Raw genomic sequence first — 20,378 nt, forward strand, 5'->3', positions numbered from 1 at the left:
CAGTGACAAAGGGAAATCAACTGAAACTGAAGATGTTCCAATTATTTTGAAGAAAGTTGAATCACCTTTGTTTAAGGCATGTGAAGTGAACTTCAGTGAAGAAGAGTTGATCATTAAATAGGAGATAGCTGATGAGGACAAGGAAAAGAAAAATGATGAGACAACTCAGTCTTCCATCTCTGTTGAAACACCAAAAGCCAATCAAAAAACTAAGGAGCCTGTGAAGGAGATTAAAGCTGAACAGGTCAAAAAGAAAAAGAAGAATAAAAATAGAAAAATTGGGATAAACAAAAGCAATAATTTTGCTTATGTTGCAGATGCTCCTAGAAAGAGGTGTGAGAATTGTGGTTCAATGAATCACCTAACTCATCTTTGTAAAAAGACTGTTAGCAATTCACCTGAAGGAGTCTGCAAGTATAATGAAGCTAAGGCAAATGATCCCTATTCATTCTGTAACAAGTTTGACTGCATTCCCTGCAACTTGAAAGTGATGAAGAGTTGCTACAAATTGAGAATTGATCTCATAGAATCAAAAGTTGGTTCTATATCTGAAAGGGAAAATGCTCAATAATCTATGAATTCCATTTTATCTCAAAATTCTCATTCTACTTCTGCAAAATCAGTTAACAAGAAGAAAGTGCCCAACACAGCTTGGGTAGCTAAACACACTTAATCCTCATTGTGTACAGGGCAAAGGGAAGAAGGCCATATGGATCATTGATAGTGGATGTTCCAGACATATGACAGGTGATAAGGCCCTGCTATTACAATTTGAGGAGATGGCTGGCCCTTTGGTGACCTTTGGAGACAACAGCAAAGGATTCACAATGGGATATGGCAAGATTGTTTCTGGAAATATTGTCATTGAAGATGTAGCACTAGTTGCTGGATTAGAAGTAAATCTCCTAAATGTTAGTCAATTTGCAGACAGAGATTTTCAAGTTGTTTTCAACAAAGAAGATTGTGCTTTTATTAGAAAAAAGACTGGTGAAATTGCTCTTAAGGGAGTAAGAAAGGGAAGTTTGTTTGTTGCAGACTTAGACTCAACAAATAAGGAAGGAGTGTGTTGTTTCTACACCAAGGCATCAGAAGAGCAAAGCAAACTGTGGCATAAAAAGCCATCTCACTTGAATTTCAAAGCAATCAACACCTTAGTCAAGAAGGAGCTTGTGAGAGACATGCCCAGTCTGGAATTTACTCAACTGGAAGTTTGTGAAGCTTGTCAGAAAGGAAAGATGAAAAGATCAAGTCACAAGTCAAAATCTGTGAATTCCATAAGTGCACCTCTGCAACTTATTCAAATGGACTTGTTTGGGCCAGTAAATGTCTTATCCATTTCAAGGAACAAATATGCCCTTGTCATGGTTGATGATTTTTCAAGATACACTTGGGTTGAATTCATGTACTCTAAAGATGAAACTCCAAACATTATAATTGAACACATCAAGAAAATTGAGAAGCAAGCTGAAGAAAAGGTTAGTGTGAAAAGATTGAGAAGTGATAATGGAACAGAATTCAGAAACTCAACATTAAGTGAATTCTGCAAAAGCAAAGGCTTTGTTCAAGAATTTTCAGCAGCTAGAACACCTCAACAGAATGGAGTAGTTGAGAGGAAAAATAGAACATTGGTTGAAGCTGCTAGAACTTTGCTACAAGATGCTCAGTTGCCAACTAGTTTTTGGGAAGAGGCTGTTAATACTGCATGCTACACTCAAAATAGATATCTCATCAACAAAGCTCATGGAAAATCACCCTACTCAATCATGTCTAACATGAAGCCTACAGTGAAGCATCTACATGTGTTTGGAAGCAAGTGTTACATTCTAAAAGACAACTCTGAATATGTGGGAAAATTTGACTCTAAAGTTTTTGAATCAATTTTTCTGGGATATTCATTGGAAAGAACAGCCTATAAAGTTTATGTGATTGATCAAAAGAAAATTATGGAAAGCACAGATGTGACTTTTGATGATGACAAGTGTCCAGGCTTGGAATGCCTTGATGAAAATGATGCTGAAGCTCTTGCATTTGGAAATCTAAACATTGATAGTGATTCTGATGATGAAGATGAAGTTGTGACACAACAAGTGACAAATGAAGAAACCTCTGAACAAAATCATGGAAATGAAAGCTCTCTTCAGACACCTGAATTTGATGGCACAAACTCAGGGGGAGAAGGAGAAAATGGAAATGATAGCCATGGTAATACTGAAGAAAATGATGAAGGCACTAATCAACAGACACACACCAGAAAGTGGGATAGGAGTCATACAGTAGAAGCTATTATTGGTGATCCCTCAGCTGGTGTGAGAACTAGAAGTGCAACTGCTAATAAATGCCTACATGCATGTTTTCTATCTCAAGTAGAGCCCAAGAAAACCGAAGAAGCCCTAATGGATCCTGACTGGATATGTGCCATGCAGGAGGAGCTGGATCAGTTTGAGAGAAACAAAGTTTGGAAATTAGTTCCTGCACCAAAGAACAGAAGCATAATTGGAACTAAGTGGGTGTACATGAACAAAATGAATGAAAATGGAATTGTTACTAGAAACAAAGCAATGATGGTTGCTAAAGGCTACTCACAAGAAGAGGGAATTGACTATGATGAGACTTTTGCTCCTATTACAAGACTAGAAGCAATAAGAATTTTTCTGGCATTTACTGCACACTCAAATTTCAAGGTGTATCAAATGGATGTCAACAGTACTTTTCTCAATGGTGAACTAGAATAAGAAGTTTATGTGCAACAGCCACCTGGCTTTGAAGATCCAGAATTTCCTAACTTTGTTTACAAATTACTTAAGGCTCTATATGGATTGAAACAGGCACCAAGAGCCTGGTATGACACACTGTCAGAATTTCTACTCAAACATGGTTTTACCAGAGGTACTATTGATAAGACTCTCTTCTACAAGAAGCATGGTGAAGATATGATGCTAGTTCAAATCTATGTGGATGATATCATCTTTGAATCTACAAATGAAAAGCTTTGTCAAAGATTCTCTAGGCTAATGCAGAGTGAGTATGAAATGAGCATGATGGGAGAATTGAGTTACTTCCTTGGCCTTCAAGTTAGTCAAAGAAGTGATGGCATTTTCATCAGCTAAACCAAATATGTGAATGACTTATTGAAGAAATTTGGTATGGTGGATAGCTCACCAGCATCTACACCAATGTCTACTGCAACCAAGTTGGATGAAGACAAGATAGGCAAGAGTGTGGATATTTCAAGCTATAGAGGGATGATTGGATCATTACTGTATTTGACTGCTAGTAGACCAGACATCATGTTTGCTACTTGTCTATGTGCCAGATTTCAAGCCAACACAGAGGAATCACATTTGATGGCTGTCAAAAGGATTTTAAGATACTTAAAGGGAACTCCAAACTTGGGATTATGGTATCCTAAGGGAACTGGTTTTGAAGCTGTTGGATACACAGATGCAGATTTTGCTGGATGCAGGGTTGATAGGAAAAGTACTAGTGGAAACTGTCAATTTCTTGGTCAAAGACTTGTGTCCTGGTATAGTAAAAAATAGCAATCTGTGTCAACTTCCACAGTTGAGGCTGAATATATAGCTGCTGGAAGTTGTTGTGCTCAGGTGCTTTGGATTAGAAATCAGCTAATGGACTATGGTCTAGTGTTACACAAAATTCCTATTATGTGTGACAATACTAGTGCCATATCTATAGTAGCTAATCCAGTTAATCATTCTAGAACAAAGCACATTGATGTTAGGTACCATTTTATCAGGGAACATGCTGCAAATGGTACCATTGAGCTCATTTTTGTTCCAACAGAGAAACAATTAGCTGACATTTTTACTAAACCTTTGGATGAAGCAACCTTCACTAGACTTGTGAGTGAAATTGGAATGCTCAATTCTTCATCCTAAGGCAAGAACTCAACTAATGTTTTGCAGCAGATTAATTTCTAATAAATTAACCCAGTTTGGTTTAATTGGAAATTAACTGAAATATGAATTATAAATATTTCAGAATCTCTGTATATTTATTTTTCTTTAAAAACTCAAAAATTAACTTAGAATATTGTTAGGGCGAAAACACGCACTAATATTCACGCAAGTATACGCGTTCGCAAGTAATATAGAATACTTTCTAGTTCGTTCCCTCAGAGACTCAGACTAAATTATTGTCTAATTAAACTCACTCACCAATGTATGATTACTTCTCAATGTTAAGATAATAACACTTAAAATTGTTGATTAAATATTAACTATAATTAACTACTCAATTAACCACTTAACTAACACTTCAATTTATCAATAATAAAACACTCATGAGATCACAACTTCATTATTACTTCCTTCTATAGCCATTGTTATTACCTTTAGCATGTGACAGTGATGACATTAATCGAATAACACGAAACTGATAAAAGCCAACTTTCATTGTACTAATACCATTCTACCAAGCATCCACAATTAAGATAGAAGTTGAATAGTCATCAATTATGTTGAGTTCCTATATGTCTACAGAAATTGACAACACAACGATTTAAGCACAAGTTATCCCTTTTGATTACATAGGGCAAATAAAACTGTTAGAGTTACCCACTAATCATGCACAACGTACATGAACCTATGCTAGCATGGCAAGTTCTAAATCTCAAGATCCACCGTCGCTTCACAAGAGATTAACACCCTATCTTATATGTTCGCGACGCACATAAGACGAATACGCACAACTAATACTAGATATCATGCAATCATCACACACTAAAGTATTAAACAATTAACTAAAGAATTCCATAATAAATCCGTTGTAACCCCATGATCACGATTAGCCCATAATAGAACTTATCGCCATCATGGGTTCATATGAAATCATGACAAACAACACAAGAAAATAATAACTACACTAATTATATTAAAATAGAGTACGTCACAAGAGTAAATAAGTCAAAGCAAGAAAACTAGTATCCAACGTTACAACGAAACAAGAATAACAAGAATATATGCTTCCTCTTCGTTGCGGTGTGCTAAATCGGTCTTTTTCCTTATCTCCTTCCCTTCTTGCGTAAAACACAATCTAAAACATAATCCCCTTAATACTCTCCGTGAAAACGTCTCAAATCTACCTATATAATAGTCCCATAAAACTCAGATTACATAGAAGTTGGAAGCCACACAGAAGTAGAAGTCTAAAATAATTCAGCTTTTTCCCCGACCTTGCGCAGCCGCTCAACATATCTGCGCGGGCGCGCAGGCTGCTGCGCGGCCGCTCAGCATTGCTGCGCGGGCGCGCAGGACCCTACTGGAAAAATTCCAAGATTGCTCCGTTTCTTCGCCGTAATCTGCCCATTCCTTTCCTCTCGCAATGGTGAACACATGCCAAGGCTTATTCTTGATGATTCCTCCCCCCAAATGCAACTAATACCCTGAAATGCATAAACACTAGAAAAACGCATCAAATACACAAAATACTTGATTTCAAGACACCAATTTAAGCCATTTTAAGACGTTCTAAGTGGTATAAAATGCCACTTATCACACCCCCAAACTTAAATCGATGCTTGTCCTCAAGCGTCACAGACTCAAAAACAAATAAAAATATGCATGAATGCAATCTATATGAAAATACAACGACCCCCCTTACTACAATTAACCAACCAAATTGTCACATCTCAACGAATGCAGTTAGACAACTAAAGATCAATAAACTCATGCAACCGGACATACAGCCAGAAACGTGGTGTGTGCAAATTCTTAACAGATATGCTTCGGAACTAGACCAATTACTATGACTAGACTATCCTCAAGGCAATCCTACGATTATACAAAGAATAAAAATTCTAGGCACAAAGTGATATACAACACTACAAGAACTCTGGAGCTTACTACGGAATCGTGCTTTTTATTTACAACTCAAATGCTTATTTGACCGTGCAATGAGTGAGGTCCACAAAAGACTTATACAATGGTATCCATGTAACGAGCGTTAGGTTAGCATATCCCAGACTCTAAAAGCCTTAGGTCACTAGGCACAAAGTCCCCTAAGAACTTAATAACTCGAATACCAAAGAGCCCACTCTTGATCAATTATGCAAAAAAAATATATTTTTTTTTATAACTTCTGAGCAAGTGCGTTTCGCTCCATCTTACTCAACCCTAGACTACTCGCAACATAAGCGAGCCGGCTACTAGCCATTTGACACCTAGCCACAACTAGCAACAACTTCCATATTTTTTTTTCTCCAAAAATTTTTCTTTTCATGTTTTTATCACTAAGAACCTATAATCGAATTCTAAGCATAATAAATAGATTGACCTTGAAAACAACCAAATCATAACAACAATCTAGCCCTTACGCATTCTTTAAGACTTAGTGGACTTACAATTGTTTCTAGCATGCATATCAACCTACACAACTTAATATCACTTTAATGCTATCACTACACTCGCATCAATATCACAATTCAGTCGATAAATCATTGCAAAAGGGATCATAGTAAATGCATGAGCTACATGACATTCATAAAAAAAACTATATGGCATAAATTATGCAACTATATGAACTAAACTATCATGAATATGCAACTAAATGACACACACACAATATTCCTTAACTACCACCCCCAAACTAAAAATCTTCACTGTCCTCAGTGAAAGTAGTAGAAAGGAACACAGGGTATACCTACTCGGAGTCATCATCATCATCACCCTCAGTGGGTGGAGTATCAGGCGGTGGGTATGCAGAGTCCTCACCAAAAACTGGCCACTGGATATCAGCTCCAAGGCCTCGAAAAGCAGTCCCTAACGCAAGGGTGAGCTCCTGAGCAAACCTGCTCTGCGTCTCATACATGGCATCCATCCGCCGTGAAAGCCTCCTATACTGGGCATCACCCATCCCAGCACCCTCCTGAGCTCTCGACGAACCAGCCTCACCACGCCCTGGCCTAGCCATAGTAGCACCTCATTCTTGACGCCCTCCTGGAAGACGATAACCCAGCCCATGCTCCTCAGGCTCACCACCGGTCCACTCCTGCATCCCATTCAGAGTGCCAGAATCTATCGGAGCTGTTGGCAACTGCAACTGCTCATGAGCCGGCCAGTTCACTCCCACTGCTCGACATAGCTTCGTAACCGTGGATGCATAAGGGATGTTCATATGCTTTGCTCCCCTAAAAAACTTCAGAATTCCTTGGTAGATAAACTCACCAAGGTCCATATAGTATTCCTCATTCAGAATTCCCCACAACAGCTGTGCTCTCTCAACTGTGACCTCGTGTGCATGTGAAGAAGGCAAAATATTAGCACATATAAATGCATTCCATGCATGGGCATACCTATTCATGGCGATCACCGGAAAGTGACGATACTCATTATTGGCTGGACTGCGGTTCCAAACTGTGCCCGGTCGACAGAGAGTCGCACAAATCAAATCCAAGTCAAAATCCTCAGCAGTCTTTTCATTCCAGTTCTCCTCCTCGGGCTTCCTCTCTCGCTGTCCAATCACACGGCGAATCGCCGCAGGATGATAATCAACCGTCAGCCCACGGACTACAGAAAACCCATTCTTTTCAGCCTTCGCGTTCGCGTAGAACTCGCGAACAATGCTCATCGGTACTGCTTCGGGTGACTCACTAAAAGCTATCCACCCCTTCTCTGCAATCATGGGCAACAACTCACCATCCCTCCCTGATGGTAAAAACCCCCTCTCCTTCAGAATCGGCTTCCCCAACAGCCTAGTGTACTCCTCCTCCGAAGCTCTGTCAGTTAACCGAGGCCTTACAACAGTGCCCCTCGATGAATCAACAGTAGGAACTGTGCTGCTGCTGTCAATAGTGCGTGCTCTCTTGGGTGCCATTGATTCATGAATAAAAGTGTGTAAGAACTGATTTTTGATGTTTGTGAGAGGGTTTAAGTGTAGGAAGTTTTGTGGGAGATATGTAGGATAGGTGTATGTATATATAAGGTGTGGATTAGATTAGGGTTTGGGAATTAAGGGCTAAAATGATGGGGTAGTGGGAACAATTCATGGGTTTATGGGCTAAAACTGTTTTTGTGTTTTTGTTTGTTTTTTTTTTTTTCTGAACTGTAAAAAATTTTCTGGAACTCGATCCCTGCGCGGCCGCTCAGCATTTCTGCGTGGGCGCGCAGCAAGCTGCACGGCCGCTCAGCATAGCTGCGCGGGCGCGCAGAGGATCTCTGGAATTCTTTTTTTTCAGCCCCTGTTTTCTGATTTTTTTGTGTTTTTGGATAGGTTATTAACTTCTAAGGGTTCCTGTAACAACAATTCATGGGTTGCCTCCCACGCAGCGCTTCTTTTTCGTCATTAGCTTGACGTTCCGTACCTTTCTCAAGTAGTCAACAAAATGGCACTAACCACCTCTCGGTTTGCCATGTCCCCATAGTAGTGCTTCAACCGCTGACCGTTAACCTTGAATGCTTGGTCCGAATCATTCTCAAAAATTTCCACCGCTCCATGTGGAAACACAGTTTTGACAATAAAAGGTCCAGACCACCTTGATTTCCACTTCCCAGGAAAAAGTCGGAGCCGAGAGTTGAATAAAAGAACTTGTTGCCCTGGCACAAATAACTTAGGATGTAGCTTCCTATCGTGCCACCTCTTCACCTTTTCCTTATACATTTTGTTATTCTCGTACGCTTGAAGTCGAAATTCATCAAGTTCATTAAGCTGAAGCATTCTTTTCTTACCAGCTGCATCTAAATCCAGGTTCAATTTCTTCAATGCTCAGTAGGCCTTATGCTCAAGCTCCGCTGGTAGATGACATCCCTTACCGTACACCAACTGAAACGGTGACATCCCTAGTGGAGTTTTGTATGTTGTTCTGTAAGCCCAAACAGCTTCATCAAGCTTTAAAGACCAATCCTTCCTTGACGGACAAACAACCTTCTCTAGAATGCGCTTTATATCTCTGTTAGACACTTCCACTTGACCATTTGTTTGCGGATGATAGGCAGTAGCTACTCGATGATTCATATTATAACGCTGCATCATAGAAGTGAACTTACGGTTGCAAAAATGCGATCCTTCATCACTTATGATTACCCGAGGTGTTCCAAACCTTGTGAAAATTTGCTTATGAAGAAAATTTAGCAGTACCTTTGCATCATTTGTCGGTAAAGCTTTAACTTCGACCCATTTTGAGACATAATCGACTGCCAGCAAGATGTACTGATTATTGCAAGATGCGATAAAAGGCCCCATGAAATCGATTCCCCACACATCAAAGACCTCGACTTCAAGCATCACATTTAATGGCATCTCATCCTTCCTTGACAAATTTCCCACTCTTTGGCAACGATCATACCTTAAAACAAACTGATGAGCATCCTTGAACAAAGTAGGCCAGAAAAAACCTGCTTGCAAAATACGAGCTGCCGTCTTCTCACCTCCATAGTGTCCACCATAAACCGTGGAATGGTAGTCTCGTAATATCCCCTCCGTCTCACAGAACGGGATACATCTCCTGATGATCTGGTCAGCTCCCTGTCTAAACAAATATGGTTTATCCCACATATACCACTTCACCTCATACAGAAACTTCTTCTTTTGAGCGGATGTCAAATTAAGAGGCATTATATTGCTGACAAGATAGTTTACAATATCTGCAAACCATGGTTCTTCCTCCTGAATTGCAAACAACTGCTCATCCGGAAAAGATTCATTGATTAACGTCCTATCTTGTGAAGTAGAATTGGGATTCTCCAACCTAGAGAGATGGTCAGCTACTTGATTCTCAGTACCTTTTCTATCTTTGATCTCTAACTCAAATTCCTGAAGTAAAAGCACCCAACGAATGAGTCTCGGCTTCGAATCCTTCTTAGAAACCAGATAGCGAATAGCTGCATGATCAGTGAATACTGTTACTTTCGTACCAAGCAGATAAGATCGAAATTTCTCAAAGCCAAAGACTATAGCCAAAAGCTCCTTCTCAGTAGTGGTGTAGTTCAATTGGGCACCATTTAAAGTCTTACTCGCATAGTAGACCAATGGAAGAGATTTTTCTTGCGCTGTCCCAGAACTGTACCTACCGCATAATCACTCGCATCACACATCATCTCAAACGGTTCTGTCCAATCTGGTGCTGTAATAACTGGTGCAGTGATCAAACTCTTCTTGAGAGTCTCGAATGCTGCCAAACATTCATCATCAAATTTGAAAGGCACATCTTTCTCAAGCAAATTGCACAACGGCTTAGATATCTTTGAAAAGTCCTTGATGAATCGCCGATAAAAACCCGCATGACCAAGAAAACTACGGATTCCTTTCACAGAATTGGGTGGGGGAAGATTTTCAATGACTCCCACCTTGGCCTTGTCCACCTCCAGACCCTTGCTAGAGACCTTATGCCCAAGGATAATGCCTTCACGCACCATAAAATGACATTTCTCCAAATTAAGCACCAAATTAGTTTCCACGCATCTTTTGAGTACGGCGCGCAGATTATTCAAACATTCATCATATGAGTGTCCAAAGACTGAGAAGTCATCCATGAACACTTCGACGTTATTTCCAATCATGTCAGAGAATATAGCCATCATACATCTCTGAAAGGTGGCCGGGGCGCCACATAACCCAAACGAAACTCTACGAAAAGCAAATGTGCCAAATGGACAAGTGAAGGTAGTCTTTTCCTGATCCTCTGGTGCAATACAAATCTGATTATACCCGGAATAACCATCCAGAAGACAAAAATACTCATGACCCGCTAATCTGTCAAGCATTTGATCAATAAATGGAAGGGGGAAGTGATCATTCCTTGTGGATTTGTTCAATTTTCTATAATCCATGCATACTCTCCATCCTGTAATTGTTCGAGTAGGGATGAGCTCATTCTTTTCATTTGCGACCACAGTGATACCTCTCTTCTTAGGTACACATTGTACGGGGCTCACCCACGAGCTATCAGAAATAGGATAAATGATGCCTGCATCTAGCCATTTCAGAATTTCTTTCTTCACCACCTCCTTCATGATGGGATTCAGTCTTCGTTGCTGTTCCACAGTTGGCTTACTACCTTCCTCTAGCAGAATTTTATGCATACAATACGAATGACTTATCCCCTTGATGTCTGCTATGGTCCATCCTATAGCCGATTTGAATTCTCTCAAAATCCTTAAGAGCTTGTCTTCCTCACTACCTGAAAGGTCAGATGAAATAATAACAGGTAACGTAGATGAATCACCTAAAAAAGCATACCTCAAGTGTTCAGGTAATGGTTTGAGCTCCAAGATAGGTGCTTCCTCTATTGATGGTTTGAGCTTCCCTTCAGCATTCTTAAGGTCAGAAGTACCAAGAGATTCAAATGGTATGTCCAGCTTTCGCTTCCATGGAGAAGCGTTCAGATATTGTAATTGCTCGTTGCTATCTTCATCATCGCTGTCAAAATCCCCCAATAAGGCCTTTTCCAATGCATCAGACATTAGCATGTGCTCGAGTTCCGAAGTAACCGCGGAATCAATCACATCCACTTTTAAGCACTCCTCATCTTCTGTAGGGAATTTCATTGCCTTGAATACGTTGAAGGTCACATCCTGATCTTGGCCCGCATAGTAAGTTCCCCTTTTTGCACATCTATCAAGGTACGGCCAGTAGCCAAGAAAGGCCTCCCCAAGATTATGGGAATCTTCTTATCTTCCTCAAAATCCAGAATAACAAAATCTGCTGGAAAGAAGAGCTTATCCACCTTGACGAGCACATCCTCAACTATGCCCCTTGGGTAAGTAATGGAACGGTCCGCCAATTGTAGCGACATGTATGTGGGTTTTGGATCAGGCAGATCCAGCTTTTTAAAGATCGACAACGGCATCAGATTAATGCTTGCTCCCAAATCACAAAGGCACTTGTCAAAAGTTAGATTGCCAATGGTGCAAGGAATGGTGAAGCTTCCTGGATCTTTCAGTTTTGGTGGTAACTTTTGTTGCAGAACAGCGCTGCATTCTTCCGTGACAGCAACGGTTTCAAGGTCATCCAGTTTCACCTTCCTTGAAAGAATAGTCTTCATAAACTTCGCATAACTAGGCATTTGTTCCAGAGCCTCAGCGAAAGGTATATTGATGTGAAGTTTCTTGAACACCTCCAGAAACTTCCCGAACTGTCTTTCCAGCTTTTGTTGCTGCAATCTCTTAGGAAAAGGTGGTGGAGGATAGAGCTGTTTCTCCCCTGTATTAGCCTCGGGTAGAGTGTGTTCAACAGTAGTCTTCCTTGGTTCCGCCGCTTTCTCCCTTTGCTTAGATTCTTCTTCTCTAATTTTAGCTTCTACTTCTTTTGCCTTTTCAGCCTCAGCTACTTTTCCAGACCTTAAGGTAATAGCCTTGACTTGCTCTTTAGCTTCCTTCCTGCCTGGTACTTCCGTGTCACTGGGAAGAGTGCCAGGTTGACGATTGAGCACTGCATTGGCTAATTGACCGATTTGATTTTCCAAGGTCTTGATAGAAACCGCCTGACTCTTGCACAAAAGCTTAAGTTCCTCAAAATCAGCACTAGTAGGTACAGCTGCACTTCCCTATTGAGGATATGATTGCCTTGTAGCATACTGTTGTGGTTGCTGGAATCCAGGTGGGTTAAACTGTTTACTCACTCCTTGCTGATATGGTGGCTGAATAGCATTCTGATTATTCCCCAGCTGAAATTTGGATGATTTCTGTTATTAGGATGATAGGTCGCTGGCACAGGCTGCTGTTGTCACTGATAATTATTCACATACTGAACAGATTCGTTGACAAGAGAACACTGATCCGTAGCATGAGAACCTGCACAAAGCTCACAAACCATAGCTATTTGATTAACTCCATATGTAGCCAGAGAATCAACCTTCATTGATAGCGCTTGGAGCTGGGCTGCAATAGCGGTGGCTGCATCAACTTCCAGAATACCTGCGACCTTGCCTGACGTCATCCTCTGAGTTGGGTTTTGATGCTCATTTGCAGCCATCGTCTCTATAAGATTATATGCCTCAGTATAGCTTTTAGCCCATAAGGCTTCTCCAGCTGCTGCATCGAGCATGGGCCGAGATTGGGCCCCCAAACCATTATAAAAACCAGTGATCACCATCCGATTCGGCATTCCATGATGTGGACATTTTCTCAACATTTCCTTATAGCGTTCCCAAGCCTCGCACATAGATTCTGTAGGTTGCTGCGCAAACTGAGTAAGAGCACTCCTCATAGCAGCAGTCTTTGCCATTGGATAAAACTTCACCAGAAACTTTTGCGCAAGATCTTGCCACGTAGTGATAGACCCAGCTGGTTCAGAATGTAACCAGTCTTTAGCCTTATCCCTCAGTGGGAATGGGAAAAGCCTCAACTTGATAGCCTCATCAGTCACGCCATTATACTTAAAAGTGCTGCAGATCTCGACAAAATTCCTTATGTGCATGTTGGGGTCTTCAGTTGCCACTCCTCCAAAAGAAACAGAATTCTGCACCATCTGAATAGTGCCCGGCTTGATTTCAAAGGTGTTAGCTTGAATAGCCGGATGAAGGATGCTTGACTGAATGTCATCAATTTTAGGCCGAGAAAAATCCATAAGAGCTGGATCAGCTTGAACAATACGATCTCCCATGTTTACTGGTTCTTTCTGCTCAGTTCCTGAATCCGAATCCTCAAAATCTAACTTCTCCGGAATATCAAGAACTTCGTCTGTCTCCTCAGCTGTATCTAAAGTCCTCTTGCGAGCACGAGAACGAGTTTGCATAAACGCTTGCTAAAGTACCTGAAACACAACCGAAAAGAGTAAGTAACTACTACGTCCTAATCACTGAGTCCTAATGACCAATGATGGTAAGTACATAAACTAAACAAATACGCCGAGTCCCCGGCAGCGGCGCCAAAAACTTGTTAGGGCGAAAACACGCACTAATATTCACGCAAGTATACGCGTTCGCAAGTAATATAGAATACTTTCTAGTTCATTCCCTCAGAGGCTCAGACTAAATTATTGTCTAATTAAACTCACTCACCAATGTATGATTACTTCTCAATGTTAAGATAATAACACTTAAAATTGTTGATTAAATATTAACTATAATTAACTACTCAATTAACCACTTAACTAACACTTCAATTTATCAATAATAAAACACTCATGAGATCACAACTTCATTATTACTTCCTTCTATAGCCATTGTTATTACCTTTAGCATGTGACAGTGATGACATTAATCGAATAACACGAAACTGATAAAAGCCAACTTTCATTGTACTAATACCATTCTACCAAGCATCCACAATTAAGATATAAGTTGAATAGTCATCAATTATGTTGAGTTCCTATATGTCTACAAAAATTGACAACACAACGATTTAAGCACAAGTTATCCCTTTTGATTACATAGGGCAAATAAAACTGTTAGAGTTACCCACTAATCATGCACAACGTACATGAACCTATGCTAGCATGGCAAGTTCTAAATCTCAAGATCCACCGTCGCTTCACAAGAGATTAACACCCTATCTTATATGTTCGCGACGCACATAAGACGAATACGCACAACTAATACTAGATATCATGCAATCATCACACACTAAAGTATTAAACAATTAACTAAAGAATTCCATAATAAATCCGTTGTAACCCCATGATCACGATTAGCCCATAATAGAACTTATCGCCATCATGGGTTCATACGAAATCATGACAAACAACACAAGAAAATAATAACTACACTAATTATATTAAAACAGAGTACGTCACAAGAGTAAATAAGTCAAAGCAAGAAAACTAGCATCCAACGTTACAACGAAACAAGAATCACAAGAATATATGCTTCCTCTTCGTTGCGGTGTGCTAAATCGGTCTTCTTCCTTATCTCTTTCGCTTCTTGCGTAAAACACAATCTAAAACATAATCCCCTTAATAATCTTCGTGAAAACGTCTCAAATCTACCTATATAATAGTCCCATAAAACTCAGATTACATAGAAGTTGGAAGCCACACAGAAGTAGAAGTCTAAAATAATTCAGCTTTTTCCCCGACCTTGCGCGGCCGCCCAGCATATCTGCGCGGGCGCGCAGGCTGCTGCGCGGCCGCTCAGCATTGCTGCGCGGGCGCGCAGGACCCTACTGGAAAAATTCCAAGCTTGCTCCGTTTCTTCGCCGTAATCTGCCCATTCCTTTCCTCTCGCAATGGTGAACACATGCCAAGGCTTATTCTTGATGATTCCTCCCCCGAAATGCAACTAATACCCTGAAATGCATAAACACTAGAAAAACGCATCAAATACACAAAATACTTGATTTCAAGACACCAATTTAAGCCATTTTAAGACGTTCTAAGTGGTATAAAATGCCACTTATCAAATATTTCAAATTCTAAGTAAACTGCTTAGTTGTTAATTTACATCTTAAATGTGTAAAAATTAGCACAAGGCAGAAAAATAGTACTCAAAGGTATAGAGAACTGAGTTCTCGATAAGTCAAAATGACTTATTGACAAGTCATTTTAGAGTTCTCGAGTGAGTCCTGGATAAGTCTATCTACAAACTTCTCGAATTACTTCTCGATAAGCTCTATTATGACTTATCGATAAGACCATGTAGAGTTCTCTAATAGTGTTAATTCACAGAGTTCTCGACAAGGATATTTTGAGATTTATCAATAACTAAGAACTAAAATAATTTAATTCAATGAATTATTTTAGAAAAATACTTTTGGAAAATTTATTCTGATTTCAATTTGATTCAATTCAAATAAATTAGAAGTATTTCAGTCCTTTTTGGACAAACTGGGCATTTATCAGAGTTCTCGATAAGTCACTTGACTTCTCGAATGTACCTTTTTTATATTTAAAATTACTTCTCGATAAGTTTAATATCAAATGTTTATTTAACTTCTCGATAAGTATTTTACCTTTTTCTATAATATCCAGACTTCTCCATTAATATTAACTTGGAATTTCTCAAAATTCTAAGTAAACTGAATATTTATTACGTCATATATTCAGTATGTGAACTTAATAAATAACAGATCAAAAGAAGCAAAAAGTATGAAAAACTGAACAAATTTAATTCATAAATTCTATTCATAAAAATACTTTTGACATACTTAGTCTCTAAATTTCTCTGACTTATTGACACATTTACATGCTTATATGATTTCTTGCTTACGTGGAAATATGTTAGTCCAATGTTTGTAGACTAGTACATTATTTGTGTTGCTTTGCGTATGCTAATAGTGATAATTTTATCTGATTGCTTGCTGATAGGGAGAGTTACTTTTTGTGTAGGGAGTACATGCTTATTTGCATGGGGAATAGTTACTCTTTAAAATAAACAAATATTCTTGAGTACTTGCATGGGGAATAGTCACTAGTCATTTCTAGCTGTCTAGTAGGCTTATGTGATTATTACTCTTATTATCCGGGCAACTCAAGAGTCTCTTGATTTCTATCTTTACTTCCTCTATAAATTAAAACGATTCACTCTTTATCACTCATCACTCTCATACTCTCAACAAAAATATCAAATTTCAAACTCACCTTCTGTTCATCTCTCTCTCTAATTCAAATAGATGCCCCAGTCTTCTACAGACTTGTTAATGGAGCTTATCAACCGGTCCATCATTTGGATGATGATCTAGTGTACTTTGATACTTTCGGACTTCGTGTCCGCCTCAAGAGGGTTGTTTACAGCCCCTTTGATATTCCACTTGAGGTCTTTTACAAACTCTCGTGGGATGATCAAATCGACATTCTTTTCTTTGAGATGGAAGCCTCCTTCGAGCAGGAGAGACGAGCCAGGGTGGCTGAGCAGCAACGCCTTGATGCTTTGGAGTTGTAGGAGAGGATCATCTCTCTTGCACACTCCATGTCTAGGGCTTACCTGCCAGGGCAAGGAGGTTGGAGGCTGAGAAGAAGAAGTCTAAATTAGAGCAGTTAAGATTAGGATTTACTTGATGTAATCTGCATCTTAATGTACTCTGTGTTTAATATTAATGAAATTATCTTCTTCTTTATCAATTTGTTTTTGTTGCTTGATTGTTTATGTCATGATTGCCTTGTGTTTACAGATTAATTGATTATTAGTTTTCCTATCATAATGCTTGCAACTGCATGTCTTAATGGTTATGCCTAATCAATATGCTTGCAACTGCATGTCTCAATGGTTATGCCTAATCAATACAGATAAATATGTTTAATGCATTACAGGTTCAACACAATCCACTCAGACAATAACAGGAGATTCAAGTTTCAATCAACAGGTATTTGTGTTAAATTGCAGCTAAAACATTTCAAAACCAAACTGCGGTTTACCCAGGCACAGGAACACAAACACAAACTCAAACACAATCCCACTCAGGTAACTCTCAAAAGGAACTTGTTTTACAAAAGGACAAAATCCCCAAAATGTTCTTCAGTTGTTTTGATTGTTTGAGAAAAAGGAACTGGTATCACAAACATGGAAATTTATCAGCTTTTCATGAGTATCACTAATGCACCTTCATGTGCACAAATAGTCTTCACAAACTGAAAGGTTTGAGGGTAGTACTCCTGAGGGGGAGCTATCTAACTCCTCTCCAATTCAATTGGAGGTTCCTCAAGAAGGAACAACTCCCCTCATAACTCTAGCAGAAGCTGTCTCAGCAGTCAAAGCTAGAAGAATAATTGCCTATGACAATGTCATAAGAAGGGCAATCTTATCACATTTTTATGACAGTGCTCTGCAAGGTGCACAAAGGTTTGAGGCTGGTGTACATGACAGTAACCCAGTCAAATCCTCTCCAATTTTAATGGAGGTTCTCACTACAAGTGGAGGACAACACACTGTCACAACCACAGAGCAATCTGTGAGTCAAACTGTGACCCCAGTCATAGATGCTTACGCACTCATTTTTCTGGTGAAATGAGTATGATTAACCCTATATGGTCTTCCTCTAATCATATGATCACAGATTACCTCTTCTCAGCCACCTCTTATTTCTGTAGGTCAAACAACATTTGAGACTTTCATGTGAGGATAAGAGAAAAGATTGAGTAAAAAACAAAGAATAAGAGAGGCAGGATCCTTCCTGGCAAAAGGAGAGGTAGATGAATGTATGGATTTAGTAATCCTTGTGAGGGAACTCTGACTCTCAAAAGTCATGAGACTAGTACAGTGAGAATTGATGAGACTACTTATTCAAAAGAATAGAGAGCTTAGGACTTTTATCACTAACAGACTTTTTCTGTAAATCTAAGTGGAGCTTCTATTTTCACCATGAATCTCAATAAAGCTTGGAGCTGCAGACAGTGTTCCAAATGGACATTGACAGTAGCTTGAACAATATGCATTTAGCTGGATCTTTCTTCCTGGAGATAATGTCAAAAAGGGGGAGAATATATCTAAATGCCAAAACAGCTATTGGATGTTGAATAAATCTGAATGCAACTCAACAAAAGAAGACCTGATGGGAAGACTGGTTTTGGTTTTTGCATTTAGTTAAAGTTTTGACATCATCAATCAGAACTTGTGCATAATTTCATAATGAAAAAGTTGGGGGAGATTGTAATATATAATAGATGATGTCAAAGAATTATGCCTCAGAAGAATGTCAAAGATTACTTGAGCTAATAATATCATCAACATCTATGATCTGAGTATAACAGAAGATCAGAAGAGTTGAAGGCAGCAGGCAAGAGCAGAATATCAAAGGATGGAAGATTTCTGAATATTAAAGCTGGCTCTTTGTCAAGTTACAGGATAGGGATGTTAGCTAGATATCCTAAGCCAGATTTGCTGAAACTAATAGAGGCTCTAACTGACACCCTCATCCTAGAAGAATTGGAAATACTTGTGCAAATTAAGAACATAATTGAGAAAGAATCAGACATCTCAGTCTTTACTTAATTATTGTAAACTGTCAAATATTCATTGTACAAGTGTTGTATCAGCTTTTGTATTACCTTATTTTCATTCTTTAACTTGGGGTTAGTCTTGTTAACAGGCATGAATTTGTGATAAGCAATCTTCTCACAAATTGGGGGAGATTGTTGTGCAAGACATGCCTGTATTATAACAAGACTAAGTCATACTGACAACCCTAAGATTAGTTATATTGTAACCTTAATATGTAATTCATACTTGTAACACTTAATGTCTGTAAAATGTAAATGGAGCAGACTAGAGCATTTTTCTCTAAACAGTGTCAATCCTAAGAATTCTATCTGGAAGAAGATCAAGAAGATCATCCCTGAGAAGAATTATGAAGAAGCTTGGAGTTGAATAAATCTGTTTGGTGTAAAACATTCTAAGTCAAGATCTCTACAAGTCACAGAATTAGTGTTATAGAGAAATCATTCGAGAACTCCAGAATGACTTATCGAGAAGTCATTTAAACTCCAGAGAGTATCGACGGATGAATAACATCTACCCAACGGATGATCAATATCTACTCGACGGATGAGCAATGTCTACCCGACGGATGAGCAATATCTACTCGACGGATGAGCAATGTCTACCCGACGGATAAGCAACATCCACGGGGTGTAGAGAACTCAGGAATTGCTATTGCAGATATCGATAAGTCAGATACCCATTCGAGAACTCAGAGATATCGACAAGTATACATTCATTAGAGAACTCTGAGTTATCGATAAGCCAAAGTCCATTAGAGAACTCTGAGTTATTGATAAACCAGAATTCACTAGAGAACTCAGAGTTGTCGATAAATCAAGTTAACAATGAAGTTTCAGAGATATCGACAAGCCAACATGCCTATCGAGATGTCGAGTTTTCTACAGCTTAATTGGAGATCTCGAAGTGAAGAAATTTCTCTAAGTACAGAATTGCAGAACAGTTCAATATCCAAGGTTGCAAATCAACAAACAATTCACACAGCTGGATTGACAAGTCTACAAAAAGCAGCTTGAGAGATGTGCAAGAACAATGGCAAAGATTAACTGACAGAGGAGATTAAAGTAATCACGGGATGATAAAGATATGCTAAGCGAGAAATGGAAGATTTGTTTTTCTATAAATAGAAATGACAAGTGATAGTTTAGAAAAGCTAATAGCATGTTTATTATCCACTGTGTAAACCAGTAGTTAACTGAGTTATAAAGTTAACACTGGTCCTCTAGTTAAGTAGAAAAATCAGAATAGAAAATTTGTGTGTTCTCTCTCAAGAAAGAAGCTAAGTTCTAAAACAAGAACTTAGAGATTTTGTAGCAAAACACTGCTTGACTTTTAATATAAAATTAAGTGAGTTTTGAAGATCTTTGTTTTACATATTTGCACAGCTATTTATGTTTAACATCCATTCTACTAAATCATTAACAACTACCAACTGCTAAAGCCTAAGTCGATCGAAAATCAAACATTTAAGCCAAAACACATTCACCCCCCTCTGTGTTGTATTCATACCTAACATGTCTATACAACAGCTTTCTTTCTAAGGAAGAATCGAAGAAGG

The 20,378-nt window shown here is 39.0% G+C and overlaps 1 non-coding gene across 1 annotated transcript; it reads left to right on the top strand.

Moving 5' to 3' along the window:
* Positions 1-13,054: 13,054 nt before the first annotated feature.
* On the top strand, positions 13,055-13,161 carry LOC141662703 (small nucleolar RNA R71). Its single transcript, XR_012550803.1, has one exon. It is a non-coding gene; the product is annotated as a small nucleolar RNA R71 (small nucleolar RNA).
* Positions 13,162-20,378: the final 7,217 nt, after the last annotated feature.

This window comes from Apium graveolens, chromosome 5, assembly GCF_009905375.1.
Source record: "Apium graveolens cultivar Ventura chromosome 5, ASM990537v1, whole genome shotgun sequence".
NCBI classification, from domain to species: domain Eukaryota; kingdom Viridiplantae; phylum Streptophyta; class Magnoliopsida; order Apiales; family Apiaceae; genus Apium; species Apium graveolens.